Source organism: Rhinopithecus roxellana, chromosome 16 (genome assembly GCF_007565055.1).
Source record: "Rhinopithecus roxellana isolate Shanxi Qingling chromosome 16, ASM756505v1, whole genome shotgun sequence".
Lineage (NCBI taxonomy): Eukaryota > Metazoa > Chordata > Mammalia > Primates > Cercopithecidae > Rhinopithecus > Rhinopithecus roxellana.
Genome location: NC_044564.1, coordinates 28,602,876 through 28,626,021, shown reverse-complemented (window position 1 = coordinate 28,626,021; position 23,146 = coordinate 28,602,876). Strand labels below are relative to the sequence as shown.

At 38.2% G+C, this 23,146-nt stretch overlaps 1 pseudogene; it reads right to left on the bottom strand.

Moving 5' to 3' along the window:
- Positions 1-1,709: 1,709 nt before the first annotated feature.
- LOC104670685 lies at positions 1,710-19,372 on the bottom strand (annotated as a pseudogene).
- Between the last annotated feature and the right edge of the window lie 3,774 nt (positions 19,373-23,146).

The window sequence follows — 23,146 nt, the reverse complement described above, 5'->3', positions numbered from 1 at the left end:
TTCACCTCCCCCATAATTTCAAATTGCAACCTCCCTCCACCATCTAATACTGTTTATCTCCTTTCCCCGTTTTCTATTTCTCCGTAGCAATTATCTGATGTACTATTTATTTTACCCATCTATTTTTATTCATATATTTATGCCTATGTTTATAAGATTGTTCGTTTGTTTATTTTTGTGTCCCCCTCCAACAACAAGGTGAGGATATTTATCTTTTTCTGGTTATGGCTATATTTCCTCAACATACCTGTGAAACATATCAAAGGACAGTACCTGGCATTTGGTAGGGGATTAATAAATTATTGAATGAATAAATGTGTGCATGGATTAGTGAATGAATCCCTATAGTGTCTGAATTGAGGACTAGTGTGAAGAAGTAGGTAGAATGGTTGGGACAGGGTACTGCAAGAAGCAGTGTTTGGAATTCTCTTCTATATATGTAAATATATAGGGTTTTGTTCATTTAGGTAATTTTAATGGAGTTTGGAACTATATGAGGGAGACACATCACCATTTTTTATAGTGCATTCTATAGAATTCATTTTAAGTGCTTGTAAATATTGGAAATATATGCAGGCATATACACCTCTATTGAGTTTATTATAGGAGTCCCTTGAGGTAGAGACAACAAGTATAAATATCTTTCTTTTTTTGTTTGTTTTGTTTTGTTTTTGAAAATTGAACAACCATTCTTTATTTAAAAAACAATCTCAGCAAACTAGGGATACAAGAGAATTTCCTCAACCTGTTGAAGGGCATCTTTAAAATATCTACTGCTAACATCCTATGTAATGATGAAAGACTGAATACTTTCCCTTAAGGTTGAGAATAAGACAGAGATGTCAGCTCTTACCACTTCTATTCAACATTGTACTAGAAATTCTAACCACTACAATCATTTTTTAATTGGGAGTGGGGAGAAAGAGGGAGGGAAGGAGGAAAATAAAATGCCTTTAGATTGGAAATAAATAAGTAAAACCATCTATCCACAGATATTGTCATCTATGTAGAAAACCAAATCCATTACCAAGTTACAGAAACCAGCCAGTGAGTTTTGCAACACTGCAGGATGTATAATCGATATACAAAAATCAATTGTGTTTCTATATGTTAGAAGTAAACAATTAGGAATTGGAATTTTAAAAATGATACTATTTTCAATATCATTAAAATATAAAATTCTTGGGAATAAACCTGACAAACTATGTGGAATATCTGTACACTGATAACTAAAAAGCATTGCTAAGAAAAATTAAAGAAGACCTAAGTAAATATCTTGTTCATAGGTTGAGAAACTCAACATTGTTATGATGTTAATTCTTTTCCATATTCATCTATAGATATAAAGCAATTCCCATTCCATGCCAAGCAGGCTTTTTTTTTTTTTTTTTTTTTTTTTTTTTTTGTAGAAATTGAAAACTGTAAGATTCACATGGCATGCAGATGATCTAGAAGATCCACAATAACTCTCCTGCCGTGTAGCCTGGTTCCTAACAGGTCATGGACCTGTCTGTGGCCTGCAGGTTGGGGACCCCTGCTATAGAAGATCTAGATTTAAATTCAGAAGAAGCTTCATCTACTTCTGTAGTTTCATTTTCTTGCAACACTTGCTCCATCAAACTTGAACTTTGCAGGATTTTCTGAATCCGCTCAATGTGGTCATCTTGCTTTTTAATTGTATTTCTTAACATGGAATTTTCTACGTCAAGCTTTTGTACATGGCCTTGCGTCTCCTTGGTACATCTTATAGTCGCTGTAAGTTGATCCTGTATTTCTTGAAATTAACTTCTCATCAGGCCTAATTTCTCCCTTGAATCCTGCATCTCACATTCCAAATGGATGCAGTGACGCAATGAAGCATCCAGCAAAGCTTTTGTTGTTGTTTGTTTAGGACATCATCCCGTTGTTGTTGAAGTTGTCTCACAACTACTCTTTCTGCTTTCTCTCTTTCATATTGACATTGTCTTTCAAATGATTAAATTCATTGCTCAACTTCTTATAGTCTTCTCCTAGCAAAAGACGGTGCTTTCTGCACTCGGCTTGAAGGTTTTGTACTCTAGCATCACATTTGGCTTGAATATCAATTACTGTTTTTTCTTGATTGTCAGCTTTGTTGTGAGCATCACCCAGTTACTGATGAAGTAACATATTTTGTCTTTGTAGTTGACATAATTTTATTTGCTTTTCTATGCGTTTTTCTACTTCCATTTTTGTACATTTTTTCAGTGTCCTTCATTTGACACTGTGTTTGGTTTAGCTCTCTTTGTACGTACGTGTTCAAAAACCAAAGCCTTTTCTTTCAGAGCCTCTCTTGTGTAATGGAGCTCAGTTTCGAGGCCCCTGGACTTACTCTCAGCTTTAGAAAGTTACTGAGAAAGAATCAGAATACGAGAATTCAAATTTTCCTGTAAATAACACAATTTATCTATCGTGTTAGTATCTTTCTTTTACAGATGAGCTTAATTTGCTCAAGGCTACATTACAATTTTGTTATAAATGTAATACTAGACTGAGAGTTTTTCAGCAGATCTTCCCTAGAAACTTGTGACTTATAAAAGTGATCCTGGTAACCCACAAAGATGTATTCAGGTTTTGACAATACATACACTACAGATTCAATTATAGCCCATCCATTTTAATGAACGGAAAAAATGATTTAGCAGAAAACAATATTAAATGTTGTACTATATTAATTAGTAATGAGAAATAGGCTCCGTCCCTTGTAACACAACTTGATCCCATCATATCCACATTGTGGTCATGCTGATATTTAGTCAGGCTGCCCTTCTCTGTCTCTAGAAGAATTCTCATATAATTGTACTTATTGAAACAGATAAGGGATATTGGGTGATTAAGAGTTTGTCACCTTGATTTTTCCAGAAGTCTTGCCTATAAAGCAAAGATAGTTGGTCTGGACACTTTCAGCTGCAAAGAGGTTGTTAGGTTATTAATTTTCATAGTAAATGAAGTGAGCTTATTTCATCTCTGTAGCCTTCCATATACCTATATTCAGTCCCTGTTCTATGTTTGGAAAGAAGGAAGTAGAAATTAAAAATGAAGAAAAGTAAATGATAATTTAAATGATACATGGGATATTTTATTGATTTGCATCAGTGTATGTAGATGTATGCATGTCTGCATGAATGCATGTAGAATTCAATGTGATCTAGTTGAAAATTTTATTTTGTTTTAGAGTTGTAGGTTGGGGTGGAGTCTTCAAGGTACCAGAAGACAACAATTCAACTATCCTATTACAAACTACAGTCCTCATACACCTTTATTTACCAGTTCTGCTCATCCACAGTATCAGAGGTCTGTATCCTACTTTGTTTTCAGAATTTTCCAAATGCCTCTTACTACTTAGTGTGGCAATTTCAATATTGCCAAGCCCTGTACCAGTTACACAGGACAGAAGGATTTTATTTTCTGTTTATGCATCTATGTTCAGGGCCCAATGAAAGAACAATTCTGTGGAATTGAGGAGGTCTAGGTTTTTGTCCCAAGTTGGCCAGAAAATAATTGTGGCCCCTTGGAAAAGTCAGTTATTCTGGGGCCTCTTTACTTTTGCTTCCACAGAGTCTACTAGATGACCCCAAATAACATTTGAGTTGTCTGCAGTAATAGTTTAGATGTCCTTGGTATTCTAAGATAAATGAACACAATTACACATAAAGCTGTGCAGCATCTCTCACTATGTTTTTAGAGCTTCCTCCGTTTTATAGATGATAAGCTGACAGAGATATAGCAGAATTGGATAATTTGACCAGAGGCTCCATAGTAAATGGAACTAAAACACAAGTTTCTTTGCCTTCTTGAGCTCACTTAGCCAACGCATAGGTTGTTGAATATTTAACTGTGTTTTATAGAAGGCTATTATTATAGACCTTCCAACCAACAGCAGAAACTATTGAAATTCCTGAAAGATCCCTAACTTTGTGAGATTTCCAGCTCTGTTTTCATGTCAAGCATGTTGTATAAGTGTCAGATAATAACTTCTCAATGCTTCTCGGAACTAAAGTTCTGAACCTGTTGAGGTTTGCTCCTTGCTAGCTTAAGTTTATCCCAGATAGCAAGGAGCAAACCAAGGAGAAAAGAGAAGTTTTCTATTTCAAAATAGAAAAGTGGTTAACTGGGTTTTGATGCCAAACAAGTATTTATATGTTTACCTATAACACGTTAATTTATTGTACCTACTAATTGTGTTCTCTCTGGGAAATGCAAAGGTATTTGAGGCATAGGCCGTTGGATTTTTTCTATTTTTCTGCAGACTGTAAGCTTCTCAGGTAGAACTATATTTCACTAGCATCTGTAACCAGAACCTAACACAATATCTATGAAACAGTCAATAAATATGCAACAGATAAGTTAACAGATAGAGACATGACTTTATTTCCAAATGAACACATTATTAAGAAAGATCCAAGGCATAAGCAAAGAGAAAATTTGTATTTCCAGTCACAGAGTGGCAACTGACATATAAATGATACAGATAACAAGTGCTACAGCGATTTGAAAGAGACATAAAAGTTCTTACTGGTTTCCATAGGATAAACCATGTGGGAAAAAAATGGAGAGATGGATTTTGAGTTATTGGTGGGGGTTGGGGTAGTCACAAACCTAGTCTTGATTTAAAATCAAATTTGCAAAGTGATTATATTACAGGTAATGCAAGGACACAACTCACTGTACTGAGACTTGCAGAGTTTATGATGGTTGTCCAAGATACAAAAACAAGTAATCGTGGGCCAGAATTTTAACCAAGTCCTGATGATCTCAAAACCCCAAGTCCTTTATCTGTCATTAAGTTGCTTTTGACAGTAATTTTTGGTGGAATGGTAGAAACTGGCTATAGGATATGGATGGAAAATAATAGCATTGAGGACTGGTGAAATATATATAGGTGGTGCTTTAGAATGAATGGCCCCTGTCCTGTTATCAATGAATGAAGAGAACTCATTAAAAGGTTTAATGAAAAGACTGACAAGAGTGACATTAGCAAAACGGCAGACTGGGAATCTCTAAGCTCTGAAAACACCAAAAACACCAAGGAAGAACCAGAAACTGGCTGAACTAACCTTATAGAACCTCTGAAAAAGAGTCAAAGATTTACAGCAAATGAATGTATGCTTAATCAGGAAAAAGTCACCTTCATATGGTAGGACATTTTATGGTGTTTTCACCTGCCTTTGCCCAAATTCCCATTTCCCTTCTTTGTTTCATGGTCTTGGCCTAGAAGAGGTAGCAGCCCAGTTACCAGTTCTCCCCCTCAAACTGGAGAGAGTGGAGAAGATTTTATTTGCAATGTTCTAAACTGTCCAGAGGCTGCTCAAAGGCCTGGTTTCTATTTCTCATAACTCACATCTTAGGTGGTAAAAGTATCAGATTCCACTTTTGAAAGCTGCAGGGAGACTTCAGACCTGATGATGTCTATGACAAAAGATTATAGGTGGAGATACAGAATAGACCATCTAAGGCCCTGATGAGAATCTAGGGTAAGACTCTTTGGAAAATTAGGACATTCAAGAGACGTCATGCATAAGAGTTGAGAAGGCCAATTTCAGACCCTCAAAAGATGAATACTCAGAAAATACCTTAAACTTCCACCTTTAGCTGATCCCTAGGCTCAGAGAAAATCCAGCTAATCAGTGAAGTACTATCCTAGACAGAGTCTTTCTTCAAAAACTGGAAGATGTGTCTGTTTTTCAGATGCCCAGTTTTCAACAATTACAACAAATTACAAGGCATGCAAAGAAACAAGAAAACATGACCTATTCAAGGGAACAAAATAAATTGTCAGAAACTATTGATGAGAAAGCTTACAAAAAAGAATGAAAAAAGTCAAAAAGGCTAAAGATACCTATGGTATCCCATTAAGAGGACCAATATATGCATTACGAGAGTTCAAGAAGGCAAAGAGAGAGAACAAAGGGCAAAGGGATTATTTGAAGAAATAATGTCTAAAAATCTCCAAATTTGATTACAGGTATGAATCTACCAATCCAAGAAGCTCAATAAACTCTATGCAAGCCAAACTCAAAGAAACCACACTGAAACACATCATTACCAAACTGTTGAAAAATAAAAACAAGGAAAAAGAGAGGAACATGAAAGCAGCAATAAAGAAGTGATTTATCATGTGCCAATCATTAGCAGTAAGATTATCAACCAATTTATTACGAAGAAACTTTGAAATCCAGAGTCAGTGGGCTAATATATTTAAAGTACTAAAAGAAAAACAAAACTGTAAACTGAGAATTCTATGTGCAGCAAAACTGTCTACCACAACGAGGGAAAAATTCAGACATTTTCAGACAAGCAATAACTGAGGGGTTTATTCCCACTAGCTCTGCTTTACAAGAAATGATAATGGGAGACTTTCAGATTGAAATTGAAGGATGCTACACAGCAACTCAAAGCCAGTCTTTATCAAACTTTTCTAAAACTCAAAGAGCAGGAAATGACTTTCCAGCTTTTCCTATGGGGCCAGCATTATCCTGATGCTGAAGCCAGACAAAAATGCTACAAAAAAAAAAAAAAAAAAAAAAAAAAAATACAGATCAATAAGTCTTGTGAAAATTAACATAAAAAAAGTTTAAAACTTCAACAAAATATGAACAAACTGAATTCAGCAGCATAAGATTATACACCTGTGATCAAGTGGGATTTATTTCTGAAATGCAAGGATGTTTCAACATATGAAAATTCATCAAATACATCATATGATTTAGCAATTCTGCTTCCAAGTATATATGCAAAAGAATTGATATCAGGGACTTGAACATGTATTTGTAAACCAATGTTCATAGAAGCATTATTCACAATAGCTAAAAGCTGGAAACTGACCAACTGTCCAATTATGGAATAATGGATCAATAAAATGTCATATATACATGCATATCTTATTTTATTAAACTTTGCATTTTTGTGCTTCACAGATATTGCATTTTTTGCTACTAGAAGATTTGTGACAACCCTGCATCAAGTAAGTCTATTGGTACCATTTTTCCAATAGCATGTACTCACTTTGTTTCTCTATGTCACATTTTGATAATTGCCACAATATTTCGAACTTTTTCCTTACTAATTTATCTGTTATGGTGATTAGTATCAGTAATCTTTGATTTTGCTATTATATTAATACTTTTATAGGTCTGCCATAAGAAAACTCAGTTGCCACTCTATATTTGTGGGAAATTGGTTCCAGCACCCCATGAATACCAAACTCCAGGGATGCTCAAGTCTCTTATATAAAGTGGCATAGCATTTATTAGTATAGAACCCAAAAATGCAAAAGCGATAATTACGTTTGCACAACCTAGTAATTATTTTAGAGCATCACAAACTTCACCCATATAAAATAGCCAACTTAATTAATAAATGTTGTTTGTGCTCTGACTGTTCCATGACCAGCAGTTCCCCTGTCTTTTCCCCTCTCCTTGGGTTTTCCCATTCCTTGAAAGACAATAATATTGAAATTAGGCCAATTAATAGCCATATGGTGGCTATAAGTGTTCAAGTGAAAGAAAAAGTTACAAGTCTCTCGTTTAAATCAAAAGGATTATGCTTAGTGAGGAATGCATGCCAAAAGCTGAAATAGGCTAAAAGCTAGGCTTCTTGTACCAAACAGCCAAGTTGTGAATGCAAAAGAAAAATTCTTGAAAAAAGTGTTACTGCAGTGATAAGAAAGTGAAATAGCCTTATTGCTGATATGGAGAAAGTTTTAGTGGTTTGGATAGAAGATCAAACCAGCCATGACATTCCCTTAAGTCAAAGCCTAATCCAGTCCACATTCCTAAATGTCTTCAATTCTTTGAAGGCTGAGAGAGGTGAGGAAACTGCAGAAGAAAAGTTTGAATCTAACACAGGCTTGTTCATAGGTTTAAGGAAAGAAATCATCTCGTAACATAAAAGTACAAAGTGAAGCAGTAAGTACTGATGTAGAAACTGCAGCAAGTTATTCAAAATATCTAGCTAAAATAATTGATGAAGGTGGCTACACTAAACAGCAGACTTTCAATGTAGATGAAACAGCCTTCTATTGGAAGATGTCATCTAGGACTTTCATAGCTAGAAGAAGTCAATGCCTGGCTTCAAAGCTTCAAAGGACACAGTGATTCTCTTGTTAGGGGCTAATGCAATTGATGACTTTAAGTTGAAGCCAATGCTCATTTGCTATCCAAAAATCCTACAGCCCTTAAGAATTATGTTAAATCTACTCTGTCTTTGCTCTATAGATGGAGCAAAAAGTCAGGATGATAGCACATCTGCTTACAGAATGGTTTACTGAATATTTTAAGCCTACTGAAGAGACCTACACCTCAGGAAAAGAAAGATTTCTTTCCAAATATTACTGTTCATTGACAATGTACCTAGTCATTCAAGAGTTCTTGAATGGAGATGTACAAGGAGATTAATATTGTTTTCATGCCTGCTAACACAACATCCACTCTGCAGCCCACGGATCAAGAAGTAATTTCAACTTTCAAATTTTATTATTTAAGAAATACTTTTTGTAAGGCTATAGCTGTCATAGTGATTCCCCTAATGGATCTGGGCAAAGTACATTAAAAACTTCCTGGAAAGGACTCCCCATTATAGATGGCACTATGAACATTTGTGATTTATGGAAGGAGGTGAAAAATCAAAAAACAGTAGTATGGATGTTCTTATGCTAACACATTGCCACAGCCACCCCAGCCTTCAATAACCACCACTATGATCTGTCAGCAGCCATCAACATCGAGGCAAGACTGTCCGCTAGCAAAGATTACAACTCGGCCGAACAAGGTGGCTCACGCCTGTAATCCCAACACTTTGGGAGGCCGAGGTAGGCAGATCACTTAAGGTGAGGAGTTTGAGACCAGACTGGCCAACATGGTGAAAACCTGTCTTTATCAAAAATACACAAAATTAGCCAGGCATGATGGGGCACACCTGTAATCCTAGCTACTCAGGAAGCTGAGGTGGGAGGATGGCTTGAACCCAGGAGGCAGAAGTTGCAGTGAGCCAAGATCCCAACATTGCACTCCAGCCTGGGTGACAGAGCAAGACTCTGTCACTTCAACTAGGTGGGAGGAAGGTAGCATCTAGGACCAATCTCTAGTTGACCGAGCTTAAGATTATAGCATCACAGATCTAAATAACCACAGTAGAGTCAAGATTACTTTTTATCCAAGAATTGGAGAGGTTAGTAAAGAAGATTTCATTAAGAAGCTCTCATTTAGGTAGACTAGAAAAGAGAATAGAGATGCTTGGAGCTAGTTTAATTTTTTTATTTTTTGGAGAGACAGGATCTTGCTATTCAGCCCAGGTTGATGTTGAACTCCTGGCCTCAAGCAATCTTCTTGCCTTGGCCTCCCAAAGTTCTGGGATAACAGACATGAGTCACCACACCTGGCTTATTTGTGTTTATTTTTATAGTGAACAAAAATATACCACACCAATTCTCCTCTTTGCTCTTTAACAAACTGGAGAAATACAAATTTGTTATACTTTAACAATTCATAAACATTATTCAAAGCTTTTTATACATTTCTTGCATTTTGATAACCAGCATTTCTGGTTAGAGAGACTTTTGCCACAACATTTTACTGGTGGAAAGTTGTTTGGAAAACTTTCTTTCCACCAGTAAGATAGTGATCTATTAATATTACACAAATTTGATAACTTTATAAGCAGGAATTAAAAGAGCCTCCATGGTGATGATATTTCAGTCTAAATATCTCTGTTGCCAGCTATGATAACACAAAAATAACTGAAATCCCATTGACAATATCAACAATTTTATTGCTTATAAATTTAATTGACTTAGTCGTAGTCTTTGGAAGGTTGATTTTTTTTTTTTCTTGAGCTTTGTCAAGATGGCTGACTACAAACAGCCAGGAAGAGCCTCTCCCATCAGGAGAGACCAGACCATCAGGTAGACTGGTACACTCTGAGCAGATCTGAAAGTAGTTTCTGAATGACTTTTGGGCATTGAGAGTTGACAGAGGGAGGATGCAGGCTGCAGGCTAAAAGGAGAGGTTGCTGGGAAACCTGCATGGGGTTGCTAAGAACCAACACTCATACCTCACCCTTAGCAGCTCCTAGGGAAGGAGCAAGTGAAACAGGTGTGGACTGGCCAACTGTAGCCATGGTCCTCTGGGATTGTAGCTGCAGGAGACCCCCATGATCCCCACAGACATCTGAGCTGGTAGGGAGAACTGCCCAGAGAGTTTGCACAGGCAGAACTCCAGCCTGCACAGAGCCCAGGAGGTTTGTCATGGGAATGGCTGCAGTGGAGAATGTTTATTGGTGCCCATCCTCCAAAGGTCAACATACTCTCCCAGGTGGCTTTAGCTTTTATTAGCTGCTAGACCTGGACAAAGCCAGGCTGTCTTGCCAGTGGGGTGAGGCTGGAGTGATCTGAACATCCCTATATCTGCCAGCCTCTCCCAGGGTCCCTGCCTGGCTGCACCCATTAGCAGCACAGCCCTGGCTTGCTAGCAGCCACCACCACAGTTCTTTCACTGACAGACATCACCTACCTATCACAACACTTTTGAAGTTAAATCTCCACCAGCATGGAACCACCCACAGCCTTCCTTGTCCTGTGCCCACTCACACTCAGCCTCCCCACAACCAACCCATTGCTGCACATGTGCATGGGGCCAGCCACTGCCCCATCAGCATGCATACATGCACAGACTTACAGATGCACATGCACCTGCAGATCCACAACCAGTGCACATGCACACAAGGACCCCTGCTGCTTTGCTGGGATGCATATGTGAGGGAGGTCACCACTGCTCCCCTGGGGTGCTTTTGCCAGCAGCCTCCATTGGAGTTTTGATGCCAGCAGACTGGGAACCCCTTAACCCCTCTAGTGTAGCAGGTGCTTAACCTTGAGGGGACAGAGAACAAAGCTGCAGGTGACCTGATCCCAGCCCCCAAGAGTTAGCGCTTGCAGCCCAGGAAAGCCAAGATAAAATTTGGTCCCCTAAAAGCATGTAGAAATGATGCCACTTGACTAAACCCAACCCATACCACAGTCAAATGCCCAAAGGCATCAAAGAATACAAAAACAAAAAGCCTCATCCAAAAGACAACAACTTCAAAGAATAAGGGAACATTAGACCACCCAGATCAAAATGAACCAGCACAAGAACTTTGGCAACTCCAAACACCAGACTATCTTCTTACCTCCAAATGACTGCACTAACTCCCCAACAGTGGTTCTTAACTAGGCTGAAATGACAGACATAGAATTCAGAATATTGATGGCAAAGAAACTCATTGAGATAAAATAAGGTTGAAATCCAATCCAAGGAAAACAATAAAATGGTCCAACAGTGTAAAGATGACATAGACATTTTAAGAAGGCACCAAACTGAACCCTTGGAAATAAAAAATTTGCTATGGAAATTACAGAATTCAACTTGAAGCATTAATGACAGGATAGACCAAGCTGAGGAAAGAATCTCAGAGTTCGAAATTCCTTTGAGCTAGCAAAGGCAGTCAAAAAAAATTTTAATGATTTTTAAAAATGAACAAGAACTCCAAGAAGTATGGAATTATGTAAAGAGATCAAACCTATTACTCTTTTGCATTCCTGAAATAGATGTGGATGAGAAAACGATTTGGAAAACATTTGAGGATACTGTCCATGAAAATTTTGCCCACCTTGCTAGAGAGGGTGACATGCAAATTCAGGAAATTGAGAGAAGTCCTGGAAAATGCTGTACAAGATGGCCATCCTTAAGACACATAATCCTCAGATTCTACAAAGTCTACACAAAAGAAAAAATAATACAGGCAGATAGAGAGCATGAGCACGTCACATGTAAAGAGAACACCATCAGACTAACAGTAGACCATTCTGCAGAAAACTTACAAACCAGAAGAGATTGGGGCATGTGTTCAGCATCCTTAAAGAAAAGAAATATCAACCATGCATTTCATATTCAGCAAAGTTAACCTTCAGAAGTGAAGTGGAAATAAAATCCTTTTCAGAGAAGCAAATGCTAAGGGACTTCATTATCACCAGTCCTGCCTTACAAGAGTGCTTAAGGGAGTGCTAAATATGCAAACAGAAAACAGTTCCCTGCTACCACAAAAAAATGCTAAGTACATTGCCAACTGACACTATAAAGCAACTACATAATCAAATTTACATAACAGTCAGCTAACAACACAACAACAATATCAAATCCTCACATATAAATATTAACATTGCGTATAAACAGGTTAAATGCCCCACTTAAAAGGCACAATGCAACAAATTGGATGAAGAACTAAGATACTACTGAATGCTGTCTTCAAGAGACCCATCTCACATTCAATGACATCCACAGGCTCAAAGGCAAGCAATGGAGAGAGAGCTATCAAGCAAATGGAAAACAAAGAACAGAAGTCACCATTCTTATTAAAAAAAATAAAAAATAAAAAATAAAAAAAAACAGATTTTAAACCCATAACAATAAAAAAGACAAAGAAGGGCATTACATAATGATGAAGGGTTCAATTCAATAAGAAGACTCAACTATCTTAAATATATATGCACCCACACTAGGGCACACACATTCAAAAAGCAAGTTCTTAGAGACCTAAGAAGAGACTTAGGTAATGGCACAATAATAGTGACAGACTTGAACATCACACACTGATAATGTTAGACTGATCATCAAGATAGAAAACTAATTAAAATATTTAGGACCCAAACTCAACACTTGACCAAATGGACCTAACAGACATCTACAGAACACTCTATCCTAACAGCAAGAGAATATATATTCTTCTCATCTGCCCATAGCACATACTCTAAGATCAACCCCACAATCGGCCATAAAAATATTCTCAAAAATTCAAAAAAACCAAAATCATACCAACCACACTCCTAGACCACAGCACATTAAAAACTTAAATTAATACTAAGAAGTTATTTCAAACCACACAATTAAACAGTAATTAAACAGCTTGCTTCTGAATGACTTTTGGGTAAAGAATAAGATGAAGGCAAAAATTAAAATTTTCCTTGCAACTAATCAAAACAAAGGTACAACATACAAGAATCTCTGGAACACAGCTAAAGCAGTGTTAAGAGGAAAGTTTATAGCATTAAATGCCTAAATCAAGAAATTAGAAAGATTTCAAATTAACAAGATAACATCACACTTTCGAGGAACTAGAAAAACAAGAGCAAACTAAAAGTTACCAAAAGAAAAGAAATAACCAATATTAGAATTGAATTGGATGAAATTGAGGTTGGAAAAGCCATACAGAAGATGAGACCAAAAGTTGGTTTATTGAAAGAATAAGATTGGTATATCTAGACTAATGAAAAAAAGAAGATCCAAATAAACACAACCAGAAATGACAAAGATGACATTGCCACTGACCCCACAAAAATACAAAAAAAAAAAAATCAGAGTTTCTTATGAATACATCTATGCATACAAACTAGAAAACCTACAAGAAATGAAGAAATTCCTGGAAACATACAAGATCCCAAAGTTGAACCAGGGAGAAATTGAAACTCTGAACAGACCAATAACAAGTTCCAAAATGGAATCAGTAATAAAAAGCCTGCCGACCACAGAAAACCCTGGACCAGACAGATTCACAACTAAATTCTATCACTTGTATAAAGAGCAGGTACCAACCCTATTGAAACTATTCCAAAAAAATGAAAATAAGGGACTTCTCCCTATCTCATTCTATAATGATAGCATCATTCTGATACCAAAACCTTGCAGAGTCACAGTGAAAAAATAAAACATCCGGCCAATATCCCTGATGAACATAGATGCAAAAATCCTCAACAAAGTACTAGTACACCAAATCCAGCAACATATCAAAAAGCTAACTTACCACAAACAGGTAAGATTTATTCCTAAGATGCAAGTCTTGTTCAACATATGCAAATCAACAAATGTGATTCATCACATAAACCTAACTGAAAACAAAAAACATATGATCATCTCAATAGATGCAGAAGAGGCTTTCTATAAAATTCAACATCCCTTCATGTTAAGAAAAAAATCCCCAACAAACTAGGCATTGAAAGAATATACCTCAAAATGATAAAAGCCATCTCTGGCAAACCCACAGCCAACATCATAGAGAGCAGACAAAAATTGGAAGTGTTCCCCTTGAGAACCAGAACAAGAGAATGCCCACCCTCACCATTTCTATTCAACATAGTACTGAAAATCTTAGTCAAAGCAGTCAGGCAAGAAAAAGAAATATAAGGCATCCAAATAGGAAGAGAGGAAGTCAAACTATCTTTCTTCACAGATTATATGATTCTATACCTAGAAAACCCCATAGTTCTCCTCAGAAGCTCCCAGAATAAAGAACTTCAGCAAAGTTTCAGGATACAAAATCAATTCTATACACCAATTACATCCAAGTTGACTGCCAAATCAAGAATGCAACCACATTCACAATAGACACAAAAATAATAAAATGTCTAGGAATACAGTCAACTAGGGAGGTGAAAGATCTCTACAATGGGAATTATAAAACATTGCTGGAAGACACCAGAGATGACACAAACAAATGGAAAAACATGCCATGGTCATGAATAGGAAGAATCAATATTGCTAAAATGGCCTTATTGCTGAAAGTGATTTACAGATTCAATGCTATTTCTATCAAACTACCAATGCCATTTTTGACAGAACTAGAAAAACTATTCTAAACTTTATATGTTACCAAGTGAGAGACGTAATACCCAAAGCAATCCTAAGCAAAAAGAACAAAGCCAGAGGCATCAGATAACCCAACCTCAAAATATACTACAAGGCTACCATAACCAAAATGGCATGGTACTGGTACAAAAACAGACACATAGATCAGTGGAACAGGATACAGAACCCAGAAATAAAGATGCACATTGACAACCATCTGATCTTTGGCAAGGTCATCAAAAACAAGCAATGAAGAAATGACTCCCTTTTTAATAAATGGTGCTGGGATAACTGGCTAGCCATATGCAGAAGATTAATATTAGACCTCTTCCTTTTGCCATATACAAAAAGCAATTCAAGAGGGAATAAAGACTTAAATATATGACCTAAAACTATAAAAGCCCTAAAAGAAAACCTAGGGAATATCATTTTGGACGTAGGCCTTGGCAAAGATTTCATGATGGAGATGCTGAAAGCAATTGCAAAAACCAAAAATTTACAAATGGAACTTAATTAAACTAGAGCTTCGGCACAGCAAAAGAAACCAGAAATAAAGTAAACAGACAGCTACAGAATGGGAGAAAATGTTTGCTAACTATGCATCTGACAAAGGTCTAGTATCTGGAAACTATTAGGAACTTAAGCAAATTGACAGGCAAAAAAAAAAGAAAAGAAAAGAAAAGAAACCCAAAAAACTCCATTAAAAAATGGGCAAAAGGACGTGCACACTTCTTTAAAAAGACATGCATGTGACCAACAAGCATATGAAAAAATGCTCAACATCACTAATCTTTGGAGAAATGCAAATCAAAACTACAGTGAGATGCCATCTCACACCAGTCAGAATGGTTACTATGAAAAAACAACAACAACAAAAGAAAATAACAGATGTTTGTAAGGTTACAGAGAAAGGGGAGCACTTACACACTGCTGGTGGGAGTGTAAATTCGTGCGGCCACGGTGGAAAGCAGTTTGGAGGCTTCTCGAAGAACTTAGAGCTACCATTTAATTCAGCAATCCCTTTACTGGGTATATACCCAAAGGAATATAAATCATTCTACCAAAGGACACATGCACACATATGTTCATTGCAGGGCTATTCACAATGGCAAAACATGGAATCAACCTAGATGCCCATCAACAGTGAACTGGATAAAGAAAATGTTGTACATGTATACCATGGAATACTACATAGTCATAAAAAAAATGATATAATGATGGCTGGAGGCCATCATCCTAACAAATTAATGCGGGAACAGAAAACCAAATACCGCATGTTCTCACTTATAAGTGAGAGCTAAACATTGATCACACATGGACACAAAGAAGGGAACAATAGGCACTGGGGCCTATCAGAGGGTGGAGAGTAGGAGGAGGGTGAGGATCAAAAAACTACCTATCAGATACTATGCTTATGACCTAGCTGACAAAATAATCTGTACACTAAATGCCTGCAACATGTAATTTACCCGTGTAAGAAACCTGCACATGTACTTCTTGAGTCTAAAATAAATGTTGGAAAAAATGAATGCTATAAAAAAAAAATAGACATTGAGGACTGCTAGAGAGGTAAGTGAGGGAGGGGAAAAAGTGCTAAAAAATTACCTATTGGGTACTATGCTCGCCACCTGGGTGACAGGGTAATTTATACCCCAAACCTCAGCATCATGCAGTATAGCCATGTAACAAACCTGCATATATACCCCTTAATCTAAAATAAAAGTTGAAATTATAAAACAAAAAGTAGTGCTGAAATTAAGAAACCCTGCTCTAGGATACTTAAAGAGCTAAATCATGACTCGCTCATCATTGTATCTCCAGAATGGTGTCTGGCAATAGAAGGAATTAGATAAATCATTTAAGAGGACCAAAGGCAGTAAGTACTCCATAGAAACTCATCATTTAGGGAGTTACTGAAAAGAGCATGCACTTTCAGGTCATCTGATTTTTATGTCATTCACAACATGCTCTTTCCATTGCAATCCTTTAAATGGTAAGGACCCTGAGAATTTTCTCATTGGTCCTTTTCTTTTATTGTATTCTCTTATTTCCTCTTTTCCTATTCTTTTTGGAGTCTCATGCTTATAGACTTCCTAAATAATCTCTTCCAATTGTATAACTCACTATGAAATATATATTAAAAGACCACAAAGTTCTATTTTCAGCTCAGACATCCTCTGGGGCTCTAGTATTGCCTACTCACATGTGAATGCTCACAGTCTCCTTTCGTACAGAATCCCTGTACACACCACTTATGATGAGTACAAGGCATATAAATCAGATCTCCCTCCAAATTCCCTGTTTCTGCAGATGAATGACCAAAAACCCTGTTTGTTGCCCAACACCTACACTCTTCTCTGATCTCTCAACCCCATTTTCAATCCTTACCATGTGCTGTAAATTCTACTTCTTAAACAGACTAAATTGATGGTGAATTTATACCTTCTCTTCAGCTTGACCCCTAGAAACACATTTCTTACCTGGATCCTGTCCACTGTCTCTTAGCCTACCTTCATATTTCCATTTTTCCTCTTGCAGTCCCTTCTTCAAGTCACCTCCTTGATCTTTCTATAAATATATATCTTCTTATATCCCTCTCTGTCTTAAAATTCTAAGATTTAAGTATATGGATAAAATCTAAACTTCCTAGCTCTAAAATGCGAGAAAACTTATTTTTTCAGCTCACCTTTAGAAATCTTTTCCTTCATTCTGAGCCCTTCCGCCCTTCCTTCCTCCCTCCCTCCCTCCCCCCTTCCTTTCCTTCCTTCCTTCCTTCCTTCCTTCCTTCCTTCCTATTTTTGCCACCTTCCATCCCACCTGCAACACTCTGACTTTCTTTCAGTGCTTCTATGCACATGCTGTTCCCAGTGTATGAAACACCCTCCCCCTCACAGTCACCTAGTTAGTGGAGAAAGCTGGATGTTTTCCTCACTATTTGTGATGGTCCATTTCCTGTATCAACTTGGCTAGACTATAGAATCTAGTTATTCAAACACTAATCTAGGTGTTGCTGTGAAGTATTTTGTAGATTTGATTAATGTCTATAATTAGTTGGCTTTACAGGAGGGAAATTATCCTAGATAATCTGGGTGGGCTTCATCCAAGTAGTTGAAGGCCTTAAGAGCAAAACTGAAGTTTCCCTGAGGAAGCAAAAACTCCCCCTGTGAACTGCATCAGCCGCTGGTTGAGATTTTCAGTTTGCCCTTCCTGATGATCCACCCTACAGATTCTTGATTAGCCTAGTCAGTCTCCACAATCACATAAATCTCATTTTACACACACACACACACACACACACACACACACACACACACAAAACGTACATTCTACTGGTTCTGTTTCTTTGTTGAAACCCTGGCTGATATACTGCTCATGCCTCTCAATCTGACATTCTGCACACAGGAGGAGGCATTATAATAAACACTTAGGCTTGTTCTCTGTCTTGCTCTCTCACTCTCTCTCTTGCTGTCTCTCTCTCTCTCTCCCTCTCTCTCTCTTTCTCCCAACTGTCCCCCAAGCTCACTCTTTTCCAAGGAAAGAGGTAGTGACTATGGTAACCAATTTAAATAGCCAGGGCTGGTATTCAAAGGCTCATGCTGTTTTAACCAATGAGTGGAGTTACTCTGTCTTGTAATCTGAAGGAAGACTAGCATCCTGCTCAAGCATGTACACCTGGGCGGGATGCTTCTGTGGTTTAGATATGATTCGTGTGATCCCTGCCACGTCTCATATTGAAATTTGATCCTCAGTGTTGGAGATGGGGGTTGATGGGAGGTGTTTGGGTCTTGGGAGTAGAATCCCTCATGAATAGCTTGGTGCCATTCTCATGGAAATGACTGAGTTCTTGCTTGATTCGTTCTTATGAGAACTGATGGTTAAAAAGCGCTGGTACCTCCCTGCCTCCCCTCTCTCACTTCCTTTTTCACCATGTGATCCTGCACATGCCAGATATCCTTCACCTTCCACCATGAATGGAAGCAGCCTAAAGCTCTCATCAGAAGCAGATGCTGGCACTATATTTCTTTTACAGTCTGCAGAACTGTGAGTTAAATAAACCTCTTTTCTTTATAAGTTTCCCAGCCTCATGTATTCCTTTGTGGCAACAAAAATGGGCTAAAACAGAAGATTGGTACCAAGGAGTGGGATGTTGCTGTAAAGATACCTGAAAATGTGGAGCAGTTTCACAGCTGGATAACGGGGAGAGGTTGGAAGAGTTTGGAGGGCTTAGAAAAAGAAAGACAAGGGAAAGTGAAATTTCTTAGAAATCGGTTAAGTGGTTATAACTAAAATGTTGATAGAAATATGGACAGTGAAGCCCAGGCTGACACGGTCTCAGATGGAAATGAGGAACTTACTGGGAACTGGAGTCAAAGCCATCCTGTTACACTGTAGCAAAGAACTTGGCCACACTGTGTTAATGCCCTAGAGCTTTGTGGAAGGCAAGTTTATCAATCTTAGTATCAGCCTTCCACAAAGCCTGGAGTGTACAACATGTTCACCTAAACTCAATTGGAAAAATTTTCCACCATGAGGTTCAACATACTGCCATATGCTCCTACCTGAGCCTTCCACAAGGCCAAAGCTTCCTCGCCTGAGCCACTGCTGAGAACTTTCTTGTTTTGAATCCTTGCAAGTGAAGACCTCTGCCTGCCATGTGATTCTCTTCCCAAACTTGCAGTGACTGTGGATTTCTTTAGCTCCATCTGGCCGACACAACCTCCCCAAACCTGTGGCTCAGTGATCCCTGAGAAATAATGAACCTAAAAGCTTTTCCTTTTCTCAATTTTCTGGAACAAGAAATGTCTAAGCAACAAAGCATTCAAGAAATGTCATAGCTGCTTTTAGCAGCTTATGATCAGATATGGGAGCAAAGAAATGACCTAAAATTGGAATTTATTATTAAAAAGTAAACAGTGTGTAAAAATTTGGAACAACTTGCTAGAGAGATTAGCAAGAATAAAATGGAGCCAGGTGCTAATAGTCAAGACAATAAGGAAAAGGCTCTGAAGGCACTTCAGAAATCTTTGAGGCTACCCTTTCCATTATAATCCCAGAGGCCTAGGAGGACAGAACAGTTTTGGGAAACTGGTCCAGGGTGTCACTGCCCTGTGCCACTTCAGGATGCTGCTCCCTATCTCCATGCCACTCCAGCTCCGGCCACAGCTCAAAAGGACCCCAGGTATTATAGAAGCTGCTGCTCCAGAAGGCACAAGTCATAAGCCTTGGCAGCTTCCATATGGTGTTAAATCTGCGACTCCCAGAATTCAAGAGTGATGGAGGCTTAGCAGCTTCTACCTAGATTTCAGAGGATATATAGAAAAGCCTGGGTGCCCAGGTAGAAGCCTGACACAGGAGCCCATGCAGAGAACCTCTACTAAGGCAATGCCAAGCAGAAATACAGAGTTGGGGCTCCCACAGAGAATGCCCTCCAGAGCCCTGCCTAGTGGAACTGTGGAGAGGGCTGCCATGCTCCAGATCCCGGAATGATAGAACCACTGGCAGCAGCATGCACCCTCACCCTGGAAGCCTCAGGCTCCAGACTCCAACCCATGAGAGCAGCCACATGGACTGCACACAGCAAAGCCATGGGGGGTGTGGACACCCAACACCTTGGGAGCCCACCGCTCACACCAATGTGCCAGGACATGGAGTCAAGGGAGATTATTTTGGAACTTCAAGAATTAATTTCTTGGCTAGGCACAATGGCTCATGCTTGTAATCCCAACACTTTGGAAAACTGTGATCAGAAAACTGCTTGAGGCCAGGAGTTCAAAACCAGCCTGGGCAACATAGTGAGACCCCATTTGTACAAATGGCTTTTTGTTGTTGTTGTTGCTTAATTTGCCAGGTGCGATGATGCACGCCTGTGTCCCAGATACTCGGGAGGCTGAGGTGGGAGGGTTGCTCGAGCTTGGAGATTGAGACTGCAGTGAGCCATGATCATACCACTACACTCTAGCCTTGATAACAGAGCAAGACCCTGACTCAGAAAAAAAGAAAAATAAAAAACAAAGAAAAACATTTAATGTCTGCCCTGCTGAGTTTCAGACTTGTGTAGGGCCTATTGCCCTTTTCTTTGGACTGATTTCTCCCTCTTGAAATGGAAATGTTCATATCCTTTGCCCACTTTTTGATGGGGTTGTTTGTTTTTTTCTTGTAAATTTGTTTGAGTTCTTTGTAGGTTCTGGATATTAGCCCTTTGTCTGATGAGTAGAGTGCAAAAATTTTCTCCCATTCTGTGGGTTGCCTGTTCACTCTGATGGTAGTTTCTTTTGCTGTGCAGAAGCTCTTTAGTTTAATTAGATCCCATTTGTCAATTTTTGCTTTTGTTGCCGTTGCTTTTGGTGTTTTAGACATGAAGTCCTTGCCCATGCCTATGTCCTGAATGGTATTACCTAGGTTTTCTTCTAGGGCTTTTATGGTATTAGGTCTAACATTTAAGTCTCTAATCCATCTTGAATTAATTTTTGTATAAGGAGTAAGGAAAGGATCCAGTTTCAGCTTTCTACTTATGGCTAGCCAATTTTTCCAGCACCATTTATTAAATAGGGAATCCTTTCCCCATTTCTTGTTTTTCTCAGGTTTGTCAAAGATCGGATGGCTGTAGATGTGTGGTATTATTTCTGAGGGCTCTGTTCTGTTCCATTGGTCTATATCTCTGTTTTGGTACCAGTACCATGCTGTTTTGGTTACTGTAGCCTTGTAGTATAGTTTAAAGTCAGGTAGCATGATGCCTCCAGCTTTGTTCTTTTGACTTAAGGATTGTCTTGGCAATGCTGGCTCTTTTTTGGTTCCATATGAACTTTAAAGTAGTTTTTTCCAATTCTGTGAAGAAATTCATTGGTAGCTTGATGGGGATGGCATTGAATCTATAAATTACCTTGGGCAGTATGGCCTTTTTCACGATATTGATTCTTCCTATCCATGAGCATGGTATGTTTTTCCATTTGTTTGTGTCCTCTTTTATTTCACTGAGCAGTGGTTTGTAGTTCTCCTTGAAGATGTCCTTTACATCCCTTGTAAGCTGGATTAAAGAAGACATTCATACAGCCAACAGACACATGAAAAAAAGCTCATCATCACTCGCCATCAGAGAAATGCAAATCAAAACCACAATGAGATACCATCTCATACCAGTTAGAATGGCAATCATTAAAAAGTCAGGAAACAACAGGTGCTGGAGAGGATGTGGAGAAATAGGAACACTTTTACCCTGTTGTTGGGATTGTAAACTAGTTCAACCATTATGGAAAACAGTATGGCAATTCCTCAAGGATCTAGAACTACAAGTACCATATGACCCAGCCATCCCATTACTGGGTATATACCCAAAGGATTATAAATCATGCTGCTATAAAGACACATGCACATGTATGTTTATTGTGGCACTATTCACAATAGCAAAGACTTGGAATCAACCCAAATGTCCATCTGTGACAGACTGGATTAAGAAAATGTGGCACATAAATTTTCTCCCATTCTGTAGGTTGCCTGTTCACTCTGATGGTAGTTTCTTTTGCTGTGCAGAAGCTCTTTAGTTTAATTAGATCCCATTTGTCAATTTTGGCTTTTGCTGCCATTGCTTTTGGTGTTTTAGACATGAAGTTCTTGCCCATGCCTATGTCCTGAATGGTACTACCTAGGTTTTCTTCTAGGGTTTTTATGGTATTAGGTCTAACATTTAAGTCTCTAATCCATCTTGAATTAATCTTCGTATAAGGAGTAAGGAAAGGATCCAGTTTCAGCTTTCTACTTATGGCTAGCCAGTTTTCCCAGCACCATTTATTAAATAGGGAATCCTTTCCCCATTTCTTGTTTCTCTCAGGTTTGTCAAAGATCAGATGGCTGTAGATGTGTGGTATTATTTCTGAGGACTCTGTTCTGTTCCATTGGTCTATAGCTCTGTTTTGGTACCAGTACCATACTGTTTTGGTTACTGTAGCCTTGTAGTATAGTTTGAAGTCAGGTAGCATGATGCCTCCAGCTTTGTCCTTTTGACTTAGGATTGTCTTGGCAATGCGGGCTCTTTTTTGGTTCCATATGAACTTTAAAGTAGTTTTTTCCAATTCTGTGAAGAAACTGATTGGTAGTTTGATGGGGATGGCATTGAATCTATAAATAACCTTGGGCAGTATGGCCATTTTCACAATATTGATTCTTCCTATCCATGAGCATGGTATGTTCTTCCATTTGTTTGTGTCCTCTTTTATTTCACTGAGCAGTGGTTTGTAGTTCTCCTTGAAGAGATCCTTTACATCCCTTGTAAGTTGGATTCCTAGGTATTTTATTGTCTTTGAAGCAATTGTGAATGGAAGTTCATTCCTGATTTGGCTCTCTCTTTGTCTGTTACTGGTGTATAAGAATGCTTGTGATTTTTGCACATTAATTTTGTATCCTGAGACTTTGCTGAAGTTGCTTATCAGCTTAAGGAGATTTTGGGCTGAGACAATGGGGTTTTCTAAATATACTATCATGTC